The following is a 20,716-nucleotide window of genomic DNA, read 5'->3' as shown; positions in this document are numbered from 1 at the left end:
AGATGATGAATCAGACAGTAGCTCAAGTGAAGATAGTTTTGATTCTAATCTCTTGATGACCCCCCCATAAAGGACATAAACTGATAGATGTTGAACTTTTTGCTGTTTTATGTGGTGAAAGTTCGCGCGAAATCACAGGCAGCTGCACTGTCTGAATGAAAAACTTTTTTAAATATTCACCTATTCCATTGAAACTTTGCACATCAAATGTTCACTTGACTGGCTATAGTTTGTTCTAGAATGAAGCTGATAATCAGAAAAATAGATTTTTTTTTATTGTGTGATATATCATAATAATATAGAATTATAGTATTCTTTTGCTAATGCTACTAAAAGCAACATTTCCAACAAAACAGAAAGCTTTTAGAACATACTGTAGGTAATGATGCTTTAAATATGAGTGCCAATTTATTTTTCAATTGGACACATAGTTTTTCCCCAAGAGATATTTCAAAAATGCTAAAATTAGCATTTTTGCAGGTTTATTTTGCCCATTATTTTACGAATTAAATAATTTTGTCAGTTGTTCTACTTAATGTAGGTATTCAAACTTGATGTTTTCTGAAAATATAATGATTTTTGAAGAAAACTACCAAACATCAAGCCAATTCATTGATTGCAAGTGACTGAATAAAAAAATTACAGTTTTGGTCCGACAATCTGGGTGACCCTTACGCCTTAAGTCGACTCTCAGTATACAGATTGTTGTCCCCACCCCCCCCCCCCCCCTCCCCTTTTCCTCTTGCATTCTACCTCACGTCTCCCCCACCCCTACCACAACCCCCTTCACACCTGAGGAAATCGAAAGTGGTGTATACATTTTCGCTTTCGCTAGAAATAATGTACGTGTCAAGGTAAGTTATTGTATGTCAGTGTTGTGTATCTGGCTCGTTGGTCGTGACTCAGTGCTCTCCTGTTGCCTGAACTATTTTTGTGTCAAATGTTGAACTTGTACGTATGTGTGTTTCGTTATATTTGTGAAGCGCCTTGTAATAGCTGGGACTTTCGCGTTGAACAGCGTTATTGTTTCCTTTGTTGACTGTATTATTGATTAAAGGCTCACCCCGCCTGGTGAAAACTATTCGCATCACAGTCTCAGATTTGGTCAGGGATAAAAAAAATAAAAAATAAAAAAAATAAAAAAAACCGCTTGGTCACTTTGTGCAAAGTAGTGGTTTTTTTTTAAATCATTAATTTCGAAAATATTTCGGAAATGAATTTATAAGAGAATTCGAACTAAACACAGCAAGAAGTTAGCATTGTTATGGTCACGTCAAATAAGCATTTGCTTGCGTTCGTGTCCTAGCTGCATTTTTGTCAATTGTTTCATGTCATGTATTTTGAATACAATTGTGTTTAAACCAAGTTGTCAGGGTGTTAATGTTTGGTACATAACCAAGTAGAGGGATAGTCTTGGATGGTCTTATATCCTTTTTATCAAGCCTGACCAGATCTGAAACAGTGGGGTGAACTCCTTTCTCGAGGCAGATTGGGCCTTTAGTAGCATTGCGTCGAGTTTGCGTCTCTCTCTCTCTCTCTCTCTCTCTCTCTCTCTCTCTCTCTCTCTCTCTCTCTCTCTCTCTCTCTCTCTCTCTCTCTCTCTCTCTCTCTCTCTCTCTCTCTCTCTCTCTCTCTCTCTCTCTCTCTCTCTCTCTCTCTCTCTCTCTCTCTCTCTCTCTCTCTCTCTCTCTCTCTCTCTCTCTCTCTCTCTCTCTCTCTCTCTCTCTCTCTCTCTCTCTCTCTCTCTCTCTCTCTCTCTCTCTCTCGTCTGTCTGTTATGTCTTAATAAATGTTCTATATATATTTATACTTGCCATTTATGATACATGTTGAAGGATGAATGATGATACATTGTAGACGGATGCATGTTACTGATTAAAAGCCCCACAATGATGTGCTTGGCAAATACAAACAAACAAAAAAGCATTGCGTCGAGTTGTCACATGGTGCAAACTTCAATCAGTCATTGCGTCGAGTTGTCACATGGTGCAAACTTCAATCAGTCATTGCGTCGAGTTGTCACATGGTGCAAACTTCAATCAGTCATTGCGTCGAGTTGTCACATGGTGCAAACTTCAATCAGTCATTGTAGACGTGCATAAGAACGCAAGCGATGACGAAGAAAACGGTGGGGAACCCGACGAGCAATGCAAATTTCACCATGTCCTCTGTCGTCATTGGCTGAGCCTGCATCTCGTCGAAATAGGTGTAGTCGGTCTCTGTCGTCACTTCCGCTGTGTCCCTGCTGGAGTTGTGTGCCTTGTCGGAAACCTCTACTTCCGGAAAAGTGGCGGATTTTTCTGTCGTGTCCATGGCTGTTGAATCCTGAAAAAAAATCAAAGGTGTTATCGTTGTCAGCACAACAAAGAAACACAGACAGAAACAAACAAATAAACCATAAAACGGCAAACCCTAAAAAAAAAAAAGCAAAACCATAAAACATCAAACCAGCAAAAAAGCGAACAAAGACCACAAACAGCGACCTTCACCCCCCACCCAACCCCAATTAAAAAGAAACACGCGGATACACAACACAACACATGCGCACAAACACAAAATACACAGTAAACACACACACACACACACACACACACACACACACACACACACACACACACACACACACACATACACACACACACTGACACACACACACACAAACACACAATGACACACACATACACACACACACACACACACTCACACTGACACACACACATACTCACACACACACACCGCACACACTGACACACACACTCAAACACTCACACACACACACACACATGCGCGCACACACACACACAAACACACACACACACACACACCATTGTCATGTGCCTGTGGTTCGAAGGGGTAGCGTTCCTTTACCCCTCATAAATTAAGACTCGCCTTGGCAGATTCAAAGCATGGCTTTAGCTTGTACTTCGCTGCAGTGAATCGTTACCCGCTATTATACACCGGCAAGGTTATGCGTGTACAGTTGGCCTACATGAATCAATAACATGATTGTGTTGAAATTATTGCGTGTTGTGATACAATAACAAGCAAACAAAGTCACAGCTGATGCACTCACTGATGTGTGTGTGTGTGTGTGTGTGTGTGTGTGTGTGTGTGTGTGAGAGAGAGAGAGAGAGAGAGAGAGAGAGAGAGAGAGAGAGAGAGAGAGAGAGAGAGACACAGATAGTCCTTACGGCAGGGCAATAACCCCTTGAAAAATACCTCGGAAAATGTTTTAATGGTTTTGGGTAGTTTAACTCCTGAAGTTTACAAATCCGCAGGATGACATCTTTAAATCCTTGGGCAAATTGAGACAAAATTAATTATAGGAAAATTAGCAAATGTTGATTTTTTTTGTTTAGACACAAAAGGCATTCCATAGAAAAAAGGGCTAGAATGGCGTCATAACTTCATGACGTCGGGAAAACGTAATGAGTAATATGACGACACGTACAGTATGGCCTGTAGTGTTGTCCGTGTCCGTACTTGAGCTCCTCTTCCAAGACAAAAAACAAAGGCATTTGACGTGTTTCATTCTGCTAAATGGAAACACTTTGCACATGAGTGTGTATGGAATTACATCCAGGCTGAGAAGATGTGAAACCTGTGTTATTCGTGGACTTGTGATTAGTGCGTATGGTGTTCCAAAGCACAGGTTTCACTGTCGAAGATAAAACTTGTAAATTGATCTTACAAAATGGCGGGCGATGATCAAAGAACATCGTGAGAGACTAGTTTTCTCCGATTTGATTGTTTACCAGACTATAGAGCTATTTTAGATGGAAGCGTATGCCATCTGGTGACAGCTGTTCATTAACCAGTGTGTTCGTAGGAGTGCTTGATTTCTCTGCAGAAGATCCATGCGTGAAAATCGGTGAAGTCTTTCAGCAAATGTCGCAGTTTGTAAGCGAGTGCTACAGGTGCAAAATCTCAAACAACATATCACGTGAGAGATATGAAACCTGGCTAGCTAGAACCTTCAAGCACCAGTCCACATAAATCAAAAACTACCGCCCACATCAGCCCATTGCTGAACGTCCATCTGAAAAGGGCTGTATTGCAATTCTACGGGGATCTTCCAAATCTTGATCCGGTTGACTCTGGGTGGTTGTAGGATGGGCAGAAAACCGCCTGGAGTAGAACCTACACCAACTGAAGTCATGCTAATTTTGAAGTGTGGCTGTGGAGAAATTTACCATGTGCAACAGCATGCTGTGGTTGCGCAGTCGGTCAATGTGCGTGTGCCATCTTATGTCGATGTCTACTCCTTGGAAATTGCACAAATCCGCACTGGTCATCCATCGTAGTCATCCGCACTGGGTATGTGCAACAGTCACCTTCACCGGTCACCAGCACTGGTCATCTGGATCGGCCATCCACACTGGTCATCATTTGCGGTCATCCGCACTGGTCATCCTTTTGTGATCATCCGCATCGGTCATCCGCACTATTCATCCTTCATGATCATCTGCACTGGTCATCCGCACAGGTCATCCTTCATGATCATCTGTACTGGTCATCTGCACTAGTCATCGTCCATGATAATCTGCACTGGTCATCCGCACTGATCATCCGCACTCGTCATCCGCACTGGTCATGTTTCATGATCATCTGCACTGGACATCCGCACCGGTAATCCGCACTGGTCATCTGCACTGGTCATCCTTCATGGTCATCTGCACAGGTCATCCACACTGGTCATCCGCACTGGCAATTCTCACCGGTCACCCGTACTGGTAATCTACATGACATCCTGCGTAATCATCGGGCGTGGTCATTTATTGGTCATCAGGCATAGTCATCCGCTACCATTTCGGCAATTGAAAAAAGGATCGATGGTGGCTGCCCTCAAACTGGAAACTCACTGCATGACCATGTCATCTTGTGTGGTAAACCAGCGTGGTCATCCCGCCTGGTCATCTGGAGTGGTAAACTACACATCATCCTGTGTGGTCATCGGCGAGGTAAAGTGCATACTAACCAGTATCCCTGGTTCGTCGCCATGACCTTTACGTTATGAGATAGAGGTCTTTTGTATATGAGACATGGTACATCAGGTTTAGCCTCTTGACATGACGCCCAATACACCTCCTCGGGGCGTCACTAACTGACACAACACTGTGTATATGGTGTCAATCGCTTGGCGCTGTGACACCTTACAAGGCCTTTCGTCTGATGTATTGACATTCCTCACCTGACTAGATCTTTTTTTTAAAAAGAGCACAAGATAACTTTAAGTTATTCTGGGTATTACAGCCACTTTTCCAGGATTAAGTTGTTATCTGCTTGCTCACCGACCAAGTCACTCATTGATTCTGGAACCCACCAGGATGGTAGGGTCACTTCAACGACGAGCGCTTCATAAGCTGTCTCCACCTCTGGCGGCTGTGAGCAATTTTTGGGAAGTTGCAAAACATTTCCCAATCCACTCTGTAATGATATCTGTCCCTCTGTTCATTTGTCTTCTCTATCTTCTTTTTCCGCGCACCATACCCTGTAAGATGGTCTTGGAGAGCCCGCCTGTTCTTGTTACATGGCCATACAATCTCAGCTTCGTCTTCTTGACAGTGATCTTTGTAGTGATGCACGTGCTAAGTGATGGTTTTGCAGACATTAAAATATATGACCTTGAAATTGTTTGACCTTGAAAACGTGTGACCTTCAGTGTTGGTGAACGTTTTTATTCATGGCAAGTTTTAAGAAGACATTTCGTCATTTTATCTTCAAAAATAGTATAATCCTTTATCATTTGAATGAACATTTGACATTCATATGACCTTGAAATGCGATGAAGGTCAAGCAAAGTGCAACAGTAATCAAAGCCCACAACACATATAAGCTTAAACCATTAGCTGTAACTGAAAAAATATATTGCTAAAACTAACTATATCATCCTGCTCCGTTAACCAGTTTTAACGGTCCCTCAACAGACCAGCCATTCGGGTTATAGTGTCTGCTAATCATGTAACTGTTGTTATGCATATTAACTCCCGTTTTATCTCCCGGAAAACATAAATAAATACAGTTCAGAGTTCTGCTAGTTTATAGCATGCAGTTTCGACTATTTTGCAGTCTGGAATCCATCTTGTCCGCCATCTTGAATACATCAAAATGCCCAAGGATGACAGAGTGTCATCCGTCGGATCTGTAATCTACAGACATCACAGAGTTCAAAACAGTCAAAACATTCTCCGAGGTATTTTTTGAGGGGTTAAGGTCAAAATCGGGAAATGACGACCTGACTAAGAGATAGAGAACTTTGAACTTTGAACTTTATTTATTTATCGAGGGTAACAGAATAAGCAAAATATACATGCTTTTTTTCGTCCGGCCCTCGCCCATTGAGGGTAACTCGATTAATAACAAGAAGAAATAGAAATTAAGTTAATTACAATACAATGTATATAATTAACATGTCAAACAGTTAAAAAGACATTCAAAATGCATTATGAATATCAAGCAATGATGTATTATTATCACATAATTATTTACTTGTTTCCAAGAGAAACAGCATATACATTTCTTTGAAGGAAGTTTCACTGAATTGCATTTTAATTAAATCAGGAATGGAGTTCCACAATAAGGCGCCAGAATAAGAAAGACTTGATTTGTAAAGGTCAATTCTAGGGGTTGGGGTAATTAATTTGTTTAGTTTTATTGAATTATTCAGTTTGAAATCTGAGGCAATGAATGTAGGTGCATTCCCTGACATAATTCTATGCATCATTACACCATTACAGAGAGAGAGAGAAAGAGAGAGAGAGAGAGAGAGAGAGAGAGAGAGAGAGAGAGAGAGAGAGAGAGATAATTGAATTGAATTGAATTGAATTGAACTTTATTTAACAAGGACTAAGATTTAAGGCTACACCTTTTCTTACAATCTGTCCTTGGGATGCACAGACACACAAGGATAAAATTGAAAAATTAAAAATTAAAAAGTTTACCAACAAAAGGAGGTCAGAAAACTTCAGCACGTGATGATAAAGATGACGATGACGATGACGATGACGATGATGATGATGATGATGATGATGATGATGAATATGAGGCATGAAGAGCATACATAATTATGTGGTTATTAATAAAATAAAATGCATACTATGCAAGTAATTATAAGTACAAGCTGGTAGCAATCGAACATGTAGCAATGGTACAACAAAAATATGTTCAGAATATACAATGCACAGCATATCTTTGGCGTAATACTAAGTGTGGTAAATCAAAACGCGTTAAACTACTCAGACATTAAGTGGTTTTTTTACACATTTTTTAAAACTTTTTAATGACTTTAAGTGCTTAAAGGATGATGGAAGTGAATTCCAAACTGATGTACCCGAAAAAGCAAGACTGGTCTTATAAAGGTCAATTCGTGGAATCGGTGGGATCAAGTTGACCGACCCATATCTGTCGGTAGCTTTATTAAATAATGATGTAATGTAAATCGGCACTTTACCGTAATACAATTTATGCATGAAAATGGCTTTGTTTAACTTGAGATGCTTTTCCAGTGGAAGAAAGTTAAGCATTTTTTATTTCATATCCGTTGGGGCATTTTCCTTTACGATGAGTTTAGCCGAGCGACGATAGAGAGAGTCTAACTTTTTCAAGTGGACATCACTGCTGCCATCCCAGAGCGTCGACACAATGTCATAATTGATGTGAGGCATTACATGAGCATGGTGGAACATTTCCAGAGTCCTTCTGTCCGTAAATTGCTTTAACTTGGATAGGAGGAAAACGTTCTTGGCTACTTTCTTGCAAATATGCTGCAATTGTGCCTGCCACTTGAATTCACAATCAATAATTACCCCTAAAACGCGATGCTGTTGAACTTGTTCAATTGATTGCGTACCAATAGTAAGATTTAGTTTGAGTGGAGAAATCTGGTGTTTTTGTCTGGTTGCAATTACCATACTTTTAGTTTGTATTGGATGGACAAGCATAGCATTGGCACTACACCAGTTATTTACATCGTTTAAAGCTGTTTGAAGGGAGGACTCTATTACTGGAACAGACTTTCCACTTGAATGAAGAGAAGAATCGTCAGCAATAAAATCACTTCTTACATTGCTATCAGAAATGTGCAGAGGCAGATCATTGATATACAGAGAGAGAGAGAGAGAGAGAGAGAGAGAGAGAGAGAGAGAGAGAGAGAGAGAGAGAGAGAGAGAGAGAGAGAGGGGAACAGACATGTGTGTGTGTGTGTGTGTGTGTGTGTGTGTGTGTGTGTGTGTGTGTATGTGTGTGTGTGTGTGTGTGTGTGTGTGAGTGTGTGAGTGTGTGTGAGGAACTGACAGACAGACTGAGAGACAGAGACTGACAGAGACAGAGACAGAGAGAGAGACAGAGAGAGAGACAGAGACAGAGACAGAGAGAGGGAGAGAGACAGAGACTGACAGAGACAGAGAGAGACAGAGAGAGGAACAGGCAGACAAAGATCGAGCACGTCAAAAAAAGAGAACTGTCCGTCTGTGCGTGATACTTCATCTACACAAAATCAAAACGAGAAGAAAATCTTCAAAACTCACCCAAGAAAACTCAACAATGTCGGATTGTTTATCAGACCCGTGACACTGACAGGGTTCAATTGTGCCACTTATTCACCCAAACAACAACCTCAAAACACACGATGTTGTTTCTGCCCTCCCGAAGAAACTTTATCACTCAAGAAATGTCATCGAAACCCCACGTCCACGTTCATCGAAAAAGACACGAGCTTTAGAATAGGCCAGTAAGCATTCACTGTCCCAGCGACGCAAATGTGTGGCCTACTTGAGTGAAGTGGGGAATTCGCACTGTTCACGCATAAACAGGTAAAGGGGGACAAACTAAAACTGTCCACAAAGTGTTGTCATTCGCAACAGGCGCTTGATAACATTCAACAACTGTTGATTTAATTTGCAAGATGAGTCAGAATTTGTTAAACCGCAGAAATCGCAAAGGTGTGACAAAAATGAAGGAAAACATTTATGTCTCACGGTTTAAGAAAAAAATAATGTTATATTTGTTTCCTACAAAAAATTGTTTGTTCCAATAGCTAATCCAGAAATGAACAGTGAAATAAAGAAATAGATCAATGAACACCGTCTTTCACCAGAAGCAAATAGATTTATGAACAAAGACCACGATAAACGAAATCTTGCATCTCCCGACAGAAACTTCCACTGGAAATCATCACGGTGTATTCAGTTATACGAAGACTGACTAATGATCTCTAGGTCTTCCATACGCGCGCGTGAAATTTATAAAGCCGAATCATTATCAACTTCATTCGATGGGACAAATCTAGCTGAACAAACATCAAATGCGAGCGCCTTTGGTGGATTTGAGGTGTGTGTATGAGTCTGCGTGTGTTGGGTATAGATTGTGTGTGCATGTGTGTGTGTGTAGGGGGGGGACATTATTTGTGTGTGTGTTTGTGTGTGTGTGTGTGTGTGTTGGTGCGTGCGGGTGTGTGTGCGTGTGTGCGTGCGTGTGTGTGTGTGTTGGTGCGTGCGGGTGTGTGTATGTGCGTGCGTGTGTGTGTGTGTGTGTGCGTGCGCGCGCGCGTGTGTGTGTGTGTGTGTGTGTGTGTGTTTCCCTCTGTCTGTCTGTCCTTGCAGGGAAAGCCTTCAGCCCATGTTGTACAATTTAAGAAAAGGGGGTTGCTGGCTGTTTTGAGTTCATAACACTTGTAAAAGAGTAGGAACACACATGCAGTGAAAAATACCCTGCAATATCCACGCTGTTCACAGTACTACAGCTTTCCTTGTATATATATTGACCCAGCCTCGGGTAGCCTATGCCGACGATCCTGTCTCAAATGTACGATGTTTCAAACGGAAACCTACGAGCGACGCGAATGTGTATAAAGTCAGCTGTACAAAAGAGGCGTGGTATGTAAAATCAGCTTAACCCAGAAACACTAACGTTTTTATCATCTGAAAGCAATATTTCTGGTGTCTGATACGTATGCAGGATGTCGTCATCAAGGGGTAGACTGTTGACAACGATCGCGTCTGGGTCGCGTTGATCATGACGTTACGAATTGAGAGTGTCGCTATCTTCTTCTTCCTCTTCTCGTTCGCTCCTTTTAGACCTGCACTCTTGTGGCACGCATGAATGCCTCCGTCTTTATAAGGAAAAAAAAAAGTCTGTTTACGGTATCCCGACCGACCCTATTTTTCGCGCGACCCTAGACTTTTTTTTGGCATTTGGGGAAAAAAAAAAGAAAAAAAAAGTCTTTTTTTTTGGCAAAATAACTTAGAAATAGGTTTTTTTGGAGAAAAAAAAAATCCCGACCTATTTTTTTGGCCTATGTTACCGTAAACAGACCTTTTTGGTGGCCTAAGGGGAGGGGGGGTCTCATATCCGGCCAAGCTGTGCATCTTTTTTTCTCTCCTGCAGCGGGCATTCTTGTAGAAGGTGTGCTACTGTTTTGGTTGCAGTGTCACAGTGTCGCGGTGGGGGGTGGGGGCAGGGTTTATAGTTCGCGGTGAACGGTACTCCTGCACGACGTACTCATGGGATAGCGGCAAAATTGGATGTCGCGCAAACGGAATGTCTCTATAGTTGAATGATCTAAAGTAAAGTGACGCTTGGCTAGTAGAATGACGCGAAAATGGCCCGATGGCGCCAAAATGGGATGGAGCCAAAATGGGGATGGGGGTGAAATGCGAATGCGGCAAAACGGGACGGCGCCAAAATGGAATGTGGCGCTAGTGGTAAGACACAGTAGTAAAATGACGCTCGGCTTGTGAAATGTCGCAAAACTAGGCTGGGGCCGAAATGGGATAGCGGCGAAACGGGATGGCGCCAAAATGGGATGTGGCGCTGGTGGTATGACACGGAAGTAAACTGACGCTTGGCTTGTGAAATGTCGCAAAAATGGGATGGGGGTGAAAAAGGGATAACGCCCATATGGGATCTCGCGCAAACGGAATGTCGCGCTACCACTCCCTCCACCCCTTCACCCACCAGGACTGACAGAGGACAAGAGAGTAAAAGTTTCGTTCGAATTTTTTTACTCGGGAGTACACCTGTCGTGGGGAGTCATTTGCTAACCTTCGCCGGCGGTCGTGGGTCCGTGTGGACCCAAAAGGGTGTTTAATTGCAAATATCTCTTAAACTAGTTGGGATTTTTTAATGAGCTTTTAAGAATGCCTAAGGCACCTACAAAGCTTTTATGTCCTAACATTTCAGCGAGAAGTAATAACAAGTCGCGTAAGGCGAAAATACAACATTTATCAAGCTCAGTCGAACTCACAGAATGAAACTGAACGCACTGCATTTTTTCTGCAAGACCGTATACTCGTAGCATCATCTGTCCACCGCTTGTTCTGAGCGTGTTTTTAATCCAAACATATCATATCTATATGTTTTTTGAATCAGGAACCAACAAGGAATAAGATGAAATTGTTTTTAAATCGATTTTGGAAATTTAATTTTAATCATAATTTTTATATTTTTAATTTTCAAAGCTTGTTTTTAATCCGAATATAACATATTTATATGTTTTTGGAATCAGCAAATAATGACAAATAAGATTAAATTGTTTTGGGATCGTTTTATAAAAAAATAATTTTAATTACAATTTTCAGATTTTTAATGACCAAAACTATCAATTAATTTTTAAGCCTCCAAGCTTAAATTCAATACCAAAGTCCGGCCTTTGTCGAAGATTGCTTGGCCAAAATTTCAATCAATTTTATTAAACAAATGAATGTGTGACAGTGCCGCCCCAACATTTACAAAAAGCCGGATATGACGTCATCAAAACCATTTATCGAAAAAATGAAGAAAACATCTGGGGATATCATGCCCAGAAACTCTCATGTAAATGAAACTCGAAATCCCAGAGCTCACGCCAACTGGTCCCGGCCGTGCTCAGTCAACGAAATAGAACACATACAATTAACTTACGCCATCATCAAGTACGTAAAGTACAATTTGTGACGTAAAGTACTCAGAAAGAAGCATACCACGCGCTGGTCGAGACTACGTGCATGCGCTAATAAGATTTGAGACGCCAAGACATGAAAAGATAACTCTCTTTTCCGCCAGAGTGCCTTCCAACTAGTCTCGGCCCGCTCAAAATAAAGAGCCAAAATGACCGAGACTTTCAGTAATTCCTTCGCGTGACGTCTAACCCTCTTACGCCATAATGTGACGTCTTCAAATGACGAAATGTTAAAGTTTCTACCACAGACATACACACGCACACACGCACACACACACACACACACGCACAGACAGACAAAGTTACGATCGCATAGGCTACACTTACGTGAGCCAGAAATGTTAGTGTTGTGGATTATTATGAGTTATTTTTAATATGCTGACTGTTAGCAAATAATAACAAGACATGTCGAGAAAAAATATATCAAAATGAGCCTTTAGGCGAATTTTGATAGAGTTTTCGAGACATGTCTGTTATCATTTGCTAACAGTCAGCATATTAGAAATAACGGTTTTATTATCCGTGCATGGTAACAAACATAATACCCGAAGCGACCCTGCAAGTAAAGTGTCGCCATTTTGGCTTGGTTGGTTACAAGGTAAACAGAGCAAGCAAAACAAACATCCAGCACACTTTCAGCTTTCAACAAGTAATCTTTTCCAAAAAGTTTAATTCACAACGTGTCCCTTCTTTTCTGTGCATATTATCATAAGAACACTCAACAACAACAAAAAAACAGAACACAGACTCGAAAATGCTAACAAACAGAAAGTCCGAAATTGGAACGTATACGTCTCTCATGTATCAACAAAGCGACAAAGAAAGAGGAAGTTAGGGGCATTCCCGTGTCTTTTATTGTCAGCTGGCCCAAGTTTGTAACTGACCTCTTAGACCAGTACGACAAGAAGAACATGCTAACATGGCATAACAACACCTTGCCAGAAAATGAAATTTGGGTTAAAATCGGGGGTGACCATGGAGGGGGGAGTTTTAAAGTTGTTCTTGAAGTAGCAAATCTCCACAATCCAAATGCGAACTCAAAGTTGGTTGTGATGACTGAAGCCAAAGATTCTGCTGAAAACCTTGAAAAGATTTTAGGCAGTACTATACTGAACTCCAAAAGAAACGCAAGTTAAGAGTTATTTAAGGTTTTGTTAAAATTCATGCACTAAAGGTGGGTTTCAGGTGAACATTCTGCACGAGCATGAGTTAGCATAGTGTCCTGCACGTAGCCTGTGAAAATCACGTGTGCAGCGCCCAGAATGCGCTCTCTGCAGCGTGCTGAAGATTGAGACTGTTTTTCGCTCGCGCAGCCCACGCAAAAGCTGCCAGACCTGATTTTTTTCGTTAAGAGTACTCAGCTCACACAAGGAACAAAAACCTGTCTCCGTCCACTGTCTGAAATCAGCCATTTGTACAGTAGAAGCATGCCAAGACTGAGCTCCATTGACCGGGAGAGAGCAATCGGGCGATTGCAAGCTGGAAATCGCCCAGCTGCCATTGCAAATGTCATGGGCGTGGCAACCTCGACCATCTGTCGTCTGTGGACCTGATTCCAAGCCAGCGGCAGCACCCGGGATGGCGCTAGAAGCGGACGACCTCGTGTGACTACTGCTCGACAGGACCGGGTCATCTACCGTCAGCACCTGCGCCAACCGTTCCTCCCAGCTACAGAAACCTCTAGGAACACCGTCAACCGCCTGGTGCGCTCCATGAGAGCCAGATGTCAGGCCCTTGTCAACGCCAATGGGGGACACACGCGTTACTGAGCCTGGCGATGAGAACTTTCTTTCGGTAACGTTTTTTGTTAGTGACAATCAAAGAACATTGCCCCAAGATGCTTGGTACCAATTTTCGTGAAATTCGTTCGATTATATCTCGTCAAAATGAAATGCCAAAGAATGAGATTAAATTTCTTAATCTTGCGTTTCTTTTGGAGTTCAGTATATTAAAGAGGGAGTCAGTGCTGTCAACGGCATGATGTGGAAAGGAAAAAGGCTGCGAGTGTTTATGTTTGGGGATTATGATTTCCAGTCAAAAATGTATGGACTGTCAGGAGCCCAGAGTAGTTATCCATGTCTTTGGTGCAAGACTTCGAAAACGCAAATGCAATGGAGTCCAAGAGAAAAAGCCCCCAAAAGAACGTTAGGAAACATGAAAGAAGACCTCATAGGGTACCAAGAATCTGGCAGTGACAAAAAACATGCCAAAGACCACTACAACGTCATTCGCGCTCCAATATGGGACGTCAAAGTGAGTCATGTAGCGCCGCCTTAATTACCTTCATTTGCTCCTTGGTATTGTAAACAAACACCACGATCTTCTTGAAAATGAGTGTCACAAGCTTGACAAGCAAATAGCAGATGCCCTTTCTAAAATAAAACTGAGTGAAGAGCGTTTGGTGGTGATTGACAACACTACCGAAGCATTCAGAAGGTGTGTCAAAAACATGTATAATCTCCGACAAGAAGGGAAACTTAATTTGAAAACGATTCCAGTCTTCGAAAAATCTGAAGGACCAATAGTTGCAGGGGTTAATGAGATTTTGAATAAGCATAGCATAACACCTCAGGCCTTTTTTGGTGACAGCTTCAATGGGAATCACTGCAACAAATACATTAAAGATGAAGTGATTACTGCCGTAGCAGACAGCGTAGAAAGAAGGGCATTTTTCCTAACAGATGACCATGACGTGCACACCTTTGCAGGTCAAATCAAAGACAAACACACCCGTTTGAACAGTCTTTATTCCAGTGTGCACAGGCTTGTGTCACACACAAAACCAGTTGGTAAAGATGACCTTCCTGGCATCCAAGTAGCTATTTCTGAATACATGGCGTTCTACAGAGGTAACGTGTGCTTTGACAACGTTAATGTCATCCCAAAGCAGCACATACTTGAAGCACTCATTGTGTAGAGTTTATGGAAAGGTGGGGGATGGGGCTTGGTTTGATGGGTGAGCAAGGCGGCGAAAAACTACATTCTGACGTCAACAACCTGAAAAGGAGAGTGTGGGGCATGAAAAACATGGGACAGCAACTTCGCCAGTTAAGGAAAGAGCAACAAATTAAGACCTCACCGATGCTGCTTGACACCCCGCCAAAAACAAAATCCTAAACAAGAATGATAAAAAGACATTGAGGCCTTTAGCATATTGACACAATAACAGCTCTAAAACATTGTTTTTTGTTGTTTGTTTTTCTTCTAAAATTGTACATATTGGTTTTTTTTCTTCTTCTAACAATGTACATTGTGTTTTTGTTTTGTTTTTCTTTCTAAAAATGTACATAGTGTGTGTGTGTGTGTGTGTGTGTGTGTGTGTGTGTGTGTGTGTGTGTGTGTGTGTGTGTGTGTGTGTGTGTGTGTGTGTGTGTGTGCGTGTGTTTATATTCGTGTGAGGGAATGTGATCCCGCGTAAAGAGTGTGTTTACACTTACATTTGAACCGTTTAGTTTGAAATTACACCCACTCTATTCCATTACAATGCACGTCATCTTTTTTCTTTCTTAAGCATCTCAGAGAAATAACAACCCCAACTGTTGTGCTGTGTTGTTTTGTTTCGTTTTGTCTGTTCTGTTTTGTTTGCGATAATGAAACAAACGTTAAATTGTCGTCGGATCGACGAGTTTTGTTTCCTGTGGTATATATACAAGTTTGTGAGAACAATAGTGAAAACAGAGTCTGTGTTGAAAAACTTTCAAATCGACTTGTGTGCTGCTATTGGATTACTGATGTATGGCGCTGCAATGATACCAGTCAAAAATCGTGTAGTGGATGTCAGGTAGGCTTTTTGTTTTCTTCACATGCAGCTAACAATTTGCATGAACATGTATTGAAAGACCGTTTTTTCTTTCTTTTATATTACAGGCATTAATTGCACTATTTTGAATTATATAAACGCAAAACAAATTTCACATGCGCACCATACGCATGCCTATAATATGTTTGTAAATACGACTGTATATACTCTGTTGTTCTAGGCGTCCCCGAGGACGCCTAGTAATTGGGATCAAGTAAGCGGTTGCCTATGGACAGGATAACTCTGCGGTTGCCTATGGGACACTGCCACATTTACGTCTTGAGTTACTGCCCTTACTACTATCACTGGGCGGGGATATAGCTCAGTTGGTAGCGCGCTGGATTTGTATTCAGTTGGCCGCTGTCAGCGTGCGTTCGATCCCACGTTCGGCGGAAATTTATTTCACAGAGTCAACTTTGTGTGCAGACTCTCTTCGGTGTCCGAACCTCCCCCCGTGTACACTACATTGGGTGTGCACGTTAAAGATCCCACGATTGACAAAAGGGTCTTTCCTGGCAAAATTGCTTAGGCACAGTTAATAATTGTCTACCTATACCCGTGTGACTTGGAATAATAGGCCGTGAAAGGTAAATATGCGCCGAAATGGCTGCAATCTACTGGCCGTATAAAATTTCATCTCACACGGCATCACTGCAGAGCGCCTAGAACTGTACCCACAGAATATGCGCGATATAAGACTCATTGATTGATTGATTGATACTATCAACCCGAATCTTCGTCGATAGAGACATCACCTAGGCCAGGGGTGTTCTCTATCGACGGAGTTTCGGGCTGTTGTGCGTGCATAGTACCCGCGTCGGACACCGAGCCGTCTTGGAGCCTCTACTTTTGTTTGTTTGTTGAGACATCGCCTGCAAAAACTCCAGATACATTATTGTGTGATTCTAGGCGTCCCCGAATTTTGTTGTTGTTGCCATAGTTTACGTTTAGAGCTACTGCCCATACGCCGAGGCCATGCAAAGGATTCTTTTAACAGACATTCCTCGTCTTTCCGTGCGAAGTTATCCGTACTAACCTTTGTAAGGCCCCAACTGTGACGGAGAAAGTCCTAACTCTGTCTAAAACAAAAAGTCTTCCTTACTGAGTCAACAGCGTTTTCCATGAAAATTATTTTGCTTGCAAAATTCACTTAGTTTTTTTGTCTAAAAACAATTTGCATTTAACAATGTGCATTTATAATTTTTTTCGGTAATTTCAACTTATAATAATACGAAACTGTTGGACATAGCTATCGCGCATGCGCAGCAACTCGACAAGACGCGGGAAACGGCAAGAGACGAAGAAGGAACAAGTCGCGTAAGGCGAAAATACAATATTTAGTCAAGTAGCTGTCGAACTCACAGAATGAAACTTAACGCAATGCCATTTTACTCGTAGCATCGTCAGGCCACCGCTCATGGCAAAGGCAGTGAAATTGACAAGAAGAGCGGGGTAGTAGTTGCGCTAAGAAGGATAGCACGCTTTTCTGTACCTCTCTTTGTTTTAACTTTCTGAGCGTGTTTTTAATCCAAACATATCATATCTATATGTTTTTGGAATCAGGCACCGACAAGGAATAAGATGAAAGTGTTTTTAAATTGATTTGGACAATTTAATTTTGATAATAATTTTTATATATTTAATTTTCAGAGCTTGTTTTTAATCCGAATATAACATATTTATATGTTTTTGGAATCAGCAAATGATGGAGAATAAGATAAACGTAAATTTGGATCGTTTTATAAATTTTTTTTTTTTTTTTACAATTTTCAGATTTTTAATGACCAAAGTCATTAATTAATTTTTAAGCCACCACGCTGAAATGCAATACCGAAGTCCGGGCTTCGTCGAAGAGTACTTGACCAAAATTTCAACCAATTTGGTTGAAAAATGAGGGCGTGACAGTGCCGCCTCAACTTTCACGAAAAGCCGGATATGACGTCATCAAAGACATTTATCAAAAAAATGAAACAAACGTATGGGGATTTCATACCCAGGAACTCTCATGTCAAATTTCATAAAGATCGGTCCAGTAGTTTAGTCTGAATCGCTCTACACACACACACACACACACGCACACACGCACACACGCACACACGCACATACACCACGACCCTCGTTTCGATTCCCCCTCGATGTTAAAATATTTAGTCAAAACTTGACTAAATATAAAAAGGAAGGAAACTCGAATCCGCTGCAATCATCTGTTGAACTTCATCATCATGGTAAGATCTTTGCTTGCTAACTTACACCAGGGTTGCGCGATATTTGGTGACACTAGCGGCAGGCAATGCACTGCAATTGCGCTGGCTGCTTTGTTGATGTTTGTTGGCATGTCAAATGTCGACCATCACCATCATGAGCATGCAGGACTATTTCATCAGATTCAGTCGACGGATTTAGACAGCGTGCTGTTTGAAGGGACATCCTTGTACGCACAGATTTCGACTCAGTACGGCATTGATGGTTACATCGGTCACGAACATTTGCCAACAACTGTTGTTGGACATGCTGTTGAAATAGAATATTTTTTCGACATGATTAATGGACACACTAACCCCGCTTACTTGCCTGCTAATGTTGTCAGTGACCAAGGCTTTCATTTGTCTCGTGTCATGGCCTATCCGATTCCTTATATCTCAAAGTGTCTTCCACTTAATTTTCAGCCCCCTAGAGCAAGTCATTTGGCTGCAATCAAAGGAAACAACAAAAGCAACGAAAAAGTTTTTATTTTACTGCGTTTTAGTGAAACATGCAGCCAATAAACACATATTCACTTGCAAAATTATACAACAAACTGTATCAATACATGTTTGTCACATTGCATTCCAAAAAAATTATCTACGATACCAAACCTAGAAAATAAACTGTACTTACATGTATGCGCGTCTATCTAACCGCACCTGGGATAACTGCAGTGAGTCGTCAAAAATAGTGTTTTTTCTGTGCGTTTTTTTGCAAATAATGCAATAACAGCACACACATTTGCTTGCAGAATTAAACAACAAATTTCACTGATACATGTTAGTCATTTTGCATCCAAAAAGAATGATCTACGACTCCAAACTTTGAAATATAAACTGCACTTATATTAAAATATTCTGTCAACACGTACTTCAGTTTAAGGCCTAAGTACTTAAGCATTTAGGGTCGAATCTACTTCCGCTATATTCGAAAGGGTGTGCTTGCCAGCTTCTTTAATGCAAAAAATTGAAAATATTATTCATGACGTTGCATTAAAAAAAAAGAAAGCTTTCAGATCTTAGAATGTCACTTCATGTTTAGACAAAAACTTCAAATTGTTAAAACATGTCATTTTGGGGGGGGGTAAAAACTTAAAAAATACTGAAATTTCATGTTGCAAATGCCTTAGTGGGCAAAAACTAAAAAATGTTAAGGTGTGACTTTATTTAGGCACATTTCAACTCGCTTCTCATCAAGGATAGCAAAAATGTGATTCAACAATTTTCTTATTTGTATATTACACTATTTTTTTCCGATCAAATTAATTATTACAAAAATTGTCTAAAGTGACAAACTATGAAAATCATGCATTTAAAAAAAACCAAAGCTTTTAGAGCTTTCTGATGTCGCTGTAACACTTAAAGCTGCCAGCAAGCAGATTTCTACACCTTCTCGTATGATGGCCTATCCAATTCCTTATATCTCAAAGTGTCTTCCACTTTATTTTCAGCCCCGTAGAGCAAGTCGTTTGGCTGCAATCAAAGCAAACAATAAAAGCAACGAAAAAGTGTTTATTTTACAACGTTTTTGTCAAACATGCAGCCAATAAACAAATATTCACTTGCAAAATTATACAACAAACTGTATCAATACCTGTTTTTCACATTGCATTCGAAAAAAATTATCTACGATACCAAACCTAGAAAATAAACTGTACTTACATGTATGAGCGTCTATCTAACCGCACGTGGGATAACTCTGCAGCGTATATTGCACGCTCTGCTCCGCACTGGTAGAGCGGACAAACACTCAAGTCCTTAATGGCTCAAAACCGTAGGACTTTTAATATTAATTTTAACTGGTAGAGCACTGGACTTGTGATCGAGAGGTCGCTGGTTCGAATCCGGGCCGGGACGGACACGGGTCAACTTTATGTGCAGACCCAGAGACGGTATCCATCTCCCACCCCCGTGTCACCACAATGGCACGTTAAAGATCTTGGTCATTCTACCATAAGTGCAGATGGCTGATACCACCTAAACACGCAAACATCAAAAAGCTGTGAGGGCGTAAAACTCGAATCGTATAAACCAATTCATGTCCAATATAGGCAATTAAGACCTGACGGACAATAAGCCCCTTACAATTTTAGTGAGTCGTCAAAAATAGTGTTTTTTTCTGTGCGTTTTTTGTAAATAATGCAATAACAGCACACACATTTGCTTGCAGAATTAAACAACAAATTTCACTGATACATGCTAGTCACATTGCATCCAAAAAGAATGATCTACGACTCCAAACTTTGAAAATAAACTGCACTTATATTAAAATATTCTATCAACCCGTACTTAAGTTTAAGGCCTAAGTACTTAAGCATTTAGGGTCGAAACTACTTCCGCGGGGGCCCGGGTAGCTCAGGTGGTAGAGCACTGGACTTGTGATCGAGAGGTCGCTGGTTCGAATCCGGGCCGGGACGGACACGGGTCAACTTTATGTGCAGACCCAGAGACGGTATCCATCTCCCACCCCCGTGTCACCACAATGGCACGTTAAAGATCTTGGTCATTCTACCATAAGTGCAGATGGCTGATACCACCTAAACACGCAAACATCAAAAAGCCGTGAGGGCGTAAAACTCGAATCGTATAAACCAATTCATGTCCAATATAGGCAATTAAGACCTGACGGACAATAAGCCCCTAAAATTTACTTTTTTCTACTTCCGCTATATTCGAAAGGGTGTGCTTGCCAGCTTCTTTAACAAAAATATTTATTTTGTCAAAATAACATGGACGCCT

General features: G+C 41.2%; 1 protein-coding gene and 1 long non-coding RNA gene across 3 annotated transcripts in view; both read right to left on the bottom strand.

Annotated features, from left to right (window-relative positions):
- LOC138983560 (uncharacterized) overlaps nt 1–19,710 on the bottom strand; it is a 272,403-nt gene extending 252,693 nt beyond the window's left edge. Inside the window, exon 1 of one of the 2 annotated variants that reach the window (XM_070356834.1) lies at nt 19,640–19,710. The gene's annotated coding sequence lies outside the window, so the exon portion shown is untranslated. Of the gene's footprint in view, nt 1–18,611; nt 19,073–19,639 lie in introns of those variants that run through there. The other variant, XM_070356836.1, reaches the window with a different exon arrangement.
- On the bottom strand, nt 1,789–8,847 carry LOC138983546 (uncharacterized). The gene is made up of 2 exons (XR_011461193.1): nt 8,526–8,847; nt 1,789–2,325 (listed from the first exon to the last, which is right to left on the bottom strand). It is a non-coding gene; the product is annotated as an uncharacterized lncRNA (long non-coding RNA).
- Nucleotides 19,711–20,716: the final 1,006 nt, after the last annotated feature.

Source organism: Littorina saxatilis, linkage group LG13, assembly GCF_037325665.1.
Source record: "Littorina saxatilis isolate snail1 linkage group LG13, US_GU_Lsax_2.0, whole genome shotgun sequence".
Classification (NCBI taxonomy): Eukaryota; Metazoa; Mollusca; class Gastropoda; order Littorinimorpha; family Littorinidae; genus Littorina; species Littorina saxatilis.
This window is presented reverse-complemented; position numbering and strand designations above follow the sequence as displayed.